General features: G+C 35.9%; 1 long non-coding RNA gene across 1 annotated transcript; it reads right to left on the bottom strand.

Annotated features, from left to right (window-relative positions):
• Positions 1-6,322: 6,322 nt before the first annotated feature.
• On the bottom strand, positions 6,323-8,641 carry LOC103797232. The gene is made up of 3 exons (XR_624725.1): positions 8,542-8,641; positions 6,793-6,860; positions 6,323-6,349 (listed from the first exon to the last, which is right to left on the bottom strand). It is a non-coding gene; the product is annotated as an uncharacterized LOC103797232 (long non-coding RNA).
• Between the last annotated feature and the right edge of the window lie 217 nt (positions 8,642-8,858).

Raw genomic sequence — 8,858 nt, forward strand, 5'->3', positions numbered from 1 at the left:
AGCAGTGGAATAACTGGGGACTAGTTCCAAATTTGAACCCCATCTAAAATCTCATACTGTAAGTTACCTGTTCTACAGGTCAAACATATAACAAACTATAACATTACAGGTGTTGCAGGAACTAGAAAGCACAACTATACTGCATGAGCATTTGTATGTTCTAACATTCGAGCTAACTAATGGATTTTGAGAATTTCTTGGACTGCCTTCAGAATGTCAGGAGCAGAAGTCTTAAGTTCCTTCTTCCCCACCCTATAATGCACCCTGTGCTCTGATCCTGCACCAAGACAGAGGTCAAGAGACAGCAGCATAGTACAAATGCAGGAAGTGCCATTTTTCAGGAAGAAAGATGATTTTTCAGCTCACCCTTTGGGAAGTGAAGGACGAGAAAGGATTGGAAAGCGTGGAAGGGAAAGAATGAGGGAAGATTTCTGAGAGCACTCCTCAGGTGGAGAGTCCAGGGAGTCTCTAAAGACAAGGTATGTACAGATTAAGAAAAAAACCCTGAAGTTAATACAGGCATGCACAAAACAGTTTTGAGCAGCAGGACCAGATGACAGGAAATCTTAAGAGTAGAGATAATCAGAAAAGTTTTTTTGAGGATTTAACTTTATGTAAACCCATGCTGTGATGAAACAGTTACAATAAGTTATCCTAGGGACTGACATTCAGTATAAAACTATAGAACTGATATTATTCAGACAGCAATGCAAAAGCCCCAGAAATGCACTACTACCAATATTTCTTATCACTCTCAAAAGGCAGCCAGGTTTACAAGCTTTGAGGTATCAGGTTTACTCTATTTCAAATTAATCTTACTCTTCCAAATAAATTAGCATTAAACACACTAATGAGTCACCTGTGGCACAAAATATTTCATTATTTTTCCACTGGCCTCAGCAGATTTCAGAGCAACCCCTCCACAGCTATCTTCCCACATACAAAGAGGAACGAAACATATGGGAATCGCGTGGGGTTTTTTAATTCACTGTGTCTAATTCACTCTTCTTTGACAAAAAAAAATTTTACTGCAGGAAAGTTCTACCATTAGAGTAGCTCAAATTCCTGCCCTTGATTTACAAGTTGGAGACCAGCCCATTTAAGCTTAATTTGATGAATTGTATTAAATTTACTTTGCACTGGTGCTACTTGAGCTATACAGATTCCAGGGATATCTGAAGAACCACATACCTCTCAGCTGTCAATCCAGCACATTTCAGGAGTGCTTCACATACACTTCCCGCCCTTTTAAAGCCTCTAGAGTGTCCTTTCAGAGCAGTTCACTCAAACCCAGGCCAAAACCCCAGTGATTCCAGTAGCTCACTAGCAATACTAGCCCCCAAAGCAACTGAAGTCTGTCCCAGCACTGAGATCCAGCAGCAAAGGCCAAACATTATTAGTCTGGGTAAGATTTGAGCATTTAAAATTGTCCTCTGTTTTAAAGCAGAACATGTTTCAGAACCTGATGATAAGTACTTTCTCAAACAAGATTAAGAAAATTAACCCAAGTCATTAATTACTACCATCTGAAAAGGACAGTACAGACATTACAGAGGTAGTAGAAGATTTCACTTCCCAATGGAAGCTTCAAGGACACCAAGAGTTCTGCTAATATATTCTACTTACAGGCTGCATTTATTTAGTCTGTAAAATTTGTGTCTAGCCACACACATCCTCCAGACATATTTCGCTGTTTCCATATCTTCCTGTCAAAAAAAAAGACCAACAAAAAACCAAATTTGCATTAAGCCAAACATGCATACCCTTCACATGCTTTCAGAGAAGCCACTGAAATTTTTAAGATTGAATTTTAATATAAGATTGCATTTTAATATAACTTCATTACTGTCACCAGGTTTTCCCTAAAACTGTACTTTGCAGGCCCAGACATGCACTCTAGCCTAACAGTTTTATTAGACTTAAGAAAGCTCAAAGTAGTAGCATTTTGTTGAAGACACTCTTATTGGCTGTAATACTAACACAATTCATAGTTACTAAAGTTTGCCATAAGTCTGTCCACAGCTGCCTTTTGACAAAAGTAACTGGTAGATGCTGCAGAAAATTAATTCTGCAAGGAATGCTTCGGCCCATTCCAGCAAAGCTGAAGACCATATTTATCTTTAAATGTCATGGATTTAAAAGCCAAAAAAGCACAATAGAAATTTTACTGGAACGGATGAAAATGTTTATGACCACCTGATCATACCTGTAATGTACTCCACATAAAAGGTCTGATTTTTAATGCTTTCCTATAGAAAGCTAGACTGAGACAGAATTATTATTTCCAACCCACTCACACAGTTCAAAGTTGCCAAATATATACCAAGTAGGTTTTAACCTTTGAGTCAAATCATCAGCCTTAATTTGTGATTTTATTTACTGATGCCTTAGAGAAAAAAACGTAAAAAATGTACTTACAGTTTGGAATTGAATAGTTTCTTCTTTATTTGCCAGCTCTAATGCAAAAAAAGATTTGTTGTGGGACATGTTGGCAATATCATGCCACCTGCAGACAAAAGGGACAGAACATGACTGGCAAGCTCTGATTGTCAAACCACAGGAAAATCAACCTAAGAACAGAACCATCACCAAGAATATGGATTAAGAACTGAGGACAAATAAAAAGTTCACTGATCAGTCTGAACAAGCTGCAGACCATCACTTCCATATCCATTAAATGACTGCTGAAAGGAGAACACGTATGTTACTAACTCTTGGGAAGATGCACATGTACACTAGTAAGTTAATTGTCTTTCACTTGAAATTCTTTTGAGTTTTATTTGAAGAAAAAATTTCAAATTTAAACAAATTTAGTTATCAATAAATTATAACATCCTGGCTGCTTGAAAGCAAATCACACATTACAGGAAAAATTTAAATTCACACTAAACAAAGCCATTAAGGTATTATTATACATATTTTCTAGAACTCTCATATTGACAGATGAGAAAAGGTAAGATTGCATAAAGCATAATATTATATATTTATGCATCTTCTTGTTAAATATAAATGTTGTTCATTAGTCTTCTGTCAGTGTAAATAAAGCCTATATCATTGATTTAGTAAAAGATTATTCTGCAGTGCACAAACACATGGAAAAAGCATGACCTACATACAGGACTCTCTCCAAAAGCATTTATACAACTCCCATTTCATTGCATAGATGTGCCTGACAACATTTTCTATAGCTACTCCCAATCATAGACATGAGGTAGAAAAACATTATTGCCCCAGTTTTAATGTAGAACAGATGCCTCAGATTTAAGGCCTTGGTTCATAGGCACATGTGGACACAACTGGAATTACCTGAACCAATCTGAAGCATAACTCAGTATTTGTAAATTGTAGCAGTGAGTCATTTGTCTATGCTTTTTTTGCCACCCCAATACCATGATTTATCTACCCACAATGGAATTGTCCATAGTCATACAACAAACAAGCAACAGAGCACAAAACTGGATCCCGAAATTGAAATATGAATACTTCCTCATGCTCCCCTATGTGCCATTTTTTTCCTATGTGTACAGACATTCAATCCACAATTCTTTGGGAAATTACGTGAAATGCATGGACAAAGCTTTATTCCTCTCCTCCATGTGTTTGGAAAGTACAGTTGTTGTTTAATGCTGCAAGAAAGAAATCAGACTATGGCACTTTGACAACCCTAGACAATTACAAAGAGTGTTGCACCAGCTTTCCTATCAACAACAGAGTTTTGTGAAGTTTTCGTGAAGGACATTTAATAGTACTGAACCTCTAGATTCTGCTAACCAAAACTACTAACAGAAAGAAGCACAGCTGCTACTTTCTCTAACCCCATAAACTCACCAAGTGTGAAGTCCCAATAACTGTTGGACCATAGGATTTCTAGATTTCTGTCCATATTCAGTCACAAATTCAATTCTAGAAGATTAAAGTTCACTAAGAACTTTCTTGCTCTAACAATAATTAAAATTGCTGACACTTGGTTTATAAAAAAAAACCTCAAAATGTATTTTTACAAATTTATGCCAAATTCTGCCCAAAGTTGCCCAAGCAACCCCTCCTAAAGTCAGTGGGAACTAAGCCATTTCGCAGGAACACTGAACTTTAACCTTGAGGTAAGTCATGCTTCTGCTTTCAATTTATCAGAACATTAAATAATAAACTAAACCAATGTGTGAATCCAAAATAATGAAACAAATGTTATCCTGTGACTCTCCACAATTTCTTTTATTTATAATATGTGAAAGGAACTCCTGGATAATTTTAAAACTGAGTATTTCTACATAAATTGATGTGACCATCTCAGGATTTAAGATGCAGAGAATTGCTCCTTTTTGACTTGATACATGTGTTTCCAATGGAATTGCATATCAAATGTCCATCTGTTAGAATGGCTTTGGGTTAAACAGATCCATCCTGCAGTCAGTATGTTGAAAAATACCCACGGACTTCAGTATTCAGTGCAGTGGGATGACTACAGTCCTATTATCAAATAAATAAATGCACATCATATCTAAGAGTCATTCATGCTAGTGAGGAACACATACAAAATGTGAAGTGCATGATGATATCATAAGAAAGAGCAATACTAACCTAAATACAACAGGAGGACGACCATTTTTATGCTTCACAAAGATACCATCAAGACATGCTCCAATGAATATGTCACTTCCTTGGCTGTCCTGTAAGAAGTTGCAAAAAATTATGCAAGTACAGAAAAAAGTCTTTGAAAGCGAAGTTACAAGACAAACAACTGCTTTTATAATTCTGGAGAAAAAAATCTAGGTGGTGTAGGGTTTGGGTTTTATTTGTTTTTGGCAGGAAGTAATCCTTCAAAACAGGGCAAAAAGGCAACTGAGACAAGGATCAAAGCCCTGTTTACCTTTGCAGGATAGGTCTCCTCACCATAGCCTTCCATTCTTTCTACTTCTTGCATATATAACATTTCTGCATCAGGAGGAGTAAGGCCTCTACAAATTAAAAGAATGATCAGCTAGTACTGTCAACATGAAAAAATATCATCTTTGTTTTATTCTGAATGACACTGTAAAAGCTTGAAAAGCATCCCCAAGACATCCAGGCAACCATCAAATCATGCTGTTTCCATCTGTACCAATGGCTGTTATATTTGTCTCAGCCTTTACACATTGATTCTAATAACTTCTTTCTCTCAGGCTTCTCTAGGGCTAAATGGCAACCAAGACCAGTTAAAATTATCATCTCTGCTAATTGCAGACAATTATCACATTCTTTTTCAAATCTATTACTGTTTCCACATTTCCTCACTTTATCAATATGATTAATCTGGCATATATGTTCAAGACCTGAAATTGTCCTTCAGCAATACTCACATTTAGGGCCAATATCAAGTTTGACCCTTCACATTTCAGGAAAGACAGTTTAATTTTCTAAATGCTGGCAGAGTTTTAACTGTAATGGTTTGAAAACATGAGGACAAGCTCTGTAGGTAACAGTAGTATTTTTTATAACTAGACCAAGTGATAGACAGCTTTCTCACAGATCTGCAGTAGATTAAAAGCTACAGGGATTAAAAACTTGTGTTTACCTACCCACCTACCTGCCTCAGTTAACTCAGAAAAGAGATTAGTTCTACCCACAAAATCCTGTCATTGTTATGTCCCTCAATGCTATTTCAATCATCAGTTTCTCTTTCTTCACTTTTTCCTAACATCATGCAGATTAAATTTTCTTTGCTGAACCTTAACCATGCAATCTTGTTACAAATGCTTTTCAAAGACAAATGGAATTGATATTTTCAAACTGTTTTAAAACAGTACAGTAAAAAAATATTCAGGATTCCTCACATAGTCATAAACATTTTTCACTGATGAACTGACAACAGAGAACTTAACTTTCCTTTGTCCTGGACTACTGTACCTTAGCTACCTTATAATCATAATCATTCTGGCACAGTGCCTGCCCCTACACTTCTACTGCTCTCAGTTCCTGCCAATGTTATCTATCAAGAAACATCCTTACTGGGCTCACAACTTCATATAAACAAGTTTCAGAAACTTTACACTGGTGAAATCACACTATTTAATTGTGCCCTGTATTCTTAATTTTCAAGCGGAATCTTCTCATCTATTTTACTAGACATTCTCCTCTCTTTTCACTTTCATTCAGCAAAAATTCTTGTAACTTTAATGCAGATGTATTAGAAAAAAACTCATTTAAGTGGGAGGTGAAATCAGTCCAACTCTCTTTGGAGATTCACAACTTTCTGAGCTACTGAAGATAAAAATTAAGCAGTAAAGTTTTAGACATGTTACCTGTACTTCTGATGTAGCAAGGCAACTTTCTGTGTTGCTTCTTCCAATATTTTTTCTTCTTGTAGCCAACCCTTAGGGTAAGATAGCATTTATGGAATGAAAACCAAAACAATTCTACAAAATTCAATGGTTATAGTTTCTTTACACAGTGAAATCAACCCTCCACTCTAGTCTTGGAGCTTAGATACTGTAATATGCACACAAATAAAACCAAAAATCACAAATATTGTTTAGAAGTGATTTTACCCACTTTCCCATCTGCACCCCAACTTTCTTTTCAGTTTAATATACAATAAAATTGAAAAAATCTTGCAACATCGTCATTTCTATGTAATTTATCTCACCCCAATCTCAAAGAAAACCTTTACTGAGTTTGACAACCTAAGGAGCAGTAAGCTAGATGGATCATGGGGTCTTATTAATAATCAATTGCACTTAACAATTTAAAGAAATATTTAAATTAAAATTGATAAATTTAAGAATTTAAATGTATCAGTTTAAAGTAAGTACTTACCACTGGAAACAAAGCAAATCTTTGTAGAAACTCCTGAGATTCATATTGATCATAGTCTCCAAAATCAGCTAAAAAAAAAAAATTTCTTGGATTCAAACATTTGTAACAAAATGATTCAGTACCCTATTAATTGCAACAAGATCTCCAAGTGTCAAATCTCCATCCTATTAAACCACAATATGAAAGTAAAACAATGGAACAAACTAACCAGTAATGTTTATGAACAACACAGTCCCCAGGTACACAGATCCTACGTACAACAGATCCTACTTACATTACAACAGATTCTTGTCCATACTAGTGTCGTTTTACAGACATTTAGGAACCATTTTTGTATTAACCATTAAGAGTTAATATGCAAGTTATTTATGATGAAAGGGGAGCATTTGTGACATGCTACACCAACACAGCTCTTGAGATAAAGCAACGTTTAGAGTTAGCCCATTGTAATTATTTCAAATATAGATCACTCTTGAAACTAGTTCACCTGAAGCAGCCAATGCTGCTTCTGCTCATCCACCAGCAAAAATTAATTAATATACCTGTTATAAGCTACTTCAGTCATCAGAGCACATTAATTTAGAGCCTGAGTTTTTTCTGAGTTGTTTTTTCACTGTTATCAACACATACAGTTTCTCTCTTATACAACAATGAAATGGAAGGTGATAACTGAGGATAAATATTTTCCATCTGGGAAGAGGATCATGCTGAAGTATTTCTATAAACAACTGACTGAGCAGAGAGATATTTACACTGTCCAAAGATATGAAAATAACAAAGCACGATTTTGTCAGTTGAAGACCATTAAAACCTGGCTTGGATTAAACAGATTCACTGCTATATAAACAAGGCACTAATATAATTCATCCCACTCCACTGGTAACCACATTTTCAAAAAACATACTCATCATCTTTATTGTGATACAACCAATACATATCACTAAAAAAATACAAAACAATTTTTGGTTGTATATACTTGCCGTGATTTTAAATCCCTTACAATTTTGGCAGACATAGAATTGCTGTTAGATCTACTGAAGTGGCATTCACTGTGAATGATATACAAATAATAACAAACAAATGCACTAAACAAAGCTGTTGTAGTTAAAAAGTTTTGAGAGATTTAATATCAAACAAGCTTGTTAGCAGAGAACACTAGACATGACCAGTGCAGACAGACTTTGGACTGGTGTGTACTCTATCCCATCTGACCCTAGGTAGAAATATTAAAGCTGTGATTTTCATGTAGGTATCACAGAAATGTGTTTTCAGGAGTGATTTGAACACAGGAATTGCATGCTAACTTGAAATAATCTTATGTGTGAGGATATTTGGGAGAAAAAGCGGTAATACAAGTAGAACTGCACATTCAAATTTGCTTATTTATGAAGATGTCTCTTCCTCTTGTTACCATGTCAGAATAAAGAGTCTTCATTAACAGAAACAGAAGGGTCTGTTGATGTAAGCAGACAACTAAAGCCTTTGCCTCAAAGGAATTCCAATGTCTAATTCAAATCCAGCTCCTGAAAATGCATGTTAGATGCCCAGGTACACCTCTGAGGACTGCCCAGAAACACCAAGTTCAGGGCCACTGTTCCTCTCCTCTGCCCATACAACAAAGTTCTAAGGACCAAACCTTTCAGAACTTGCTGAATTTGGTCTTTGAGTGATAAGTAGAAAACATGCAATAGAAAACATCATCAAAGTTTCTAATGCAACAGTAGCTAGTTGGCACCATTTCTTACTTACCCTGAACAGCCAAACCAGCCAGATGTATTGCTTGTTCCAGTGTGCAAGGAATGTTGCCCTCCAAGATATCTTTCTTTAATTGCAAATAATACTGATACCTACATGGGGAAAAAAAGAAAAAGCTAACATGAGCCTCTTAATTTAAAGAGACTACAGATGAACATGCTGCATTTCCTACTCCTCTCTGTATTCCCCAGTTTGTGTGCAGAGTAGACTTTCTGGGTATCCAAGGTCTTTGTTAACTCCTGCCTCCCTTAGCTTTCACACATCACTGCAGAATGTGATCTTAAAACAAGGAATCTCTGCTACCATACCCT

Source organism: Acanthisitta chloris, unplaced genomic scaffold, assembly GCF_000695815.1.
Source record: "Acanthisitta chloris isolate BGI_N310 unplaced genomic scaffold, ASM69581v1 scaffold45072, whole genome shotgun sequence".
Classification (NCBI taxonomy): Eukaryota; Metazoa; Chordata; class Aves; order Passeriformes; family Acanthisittidae; genus Acanthisitta; species Acanthisitta chloris.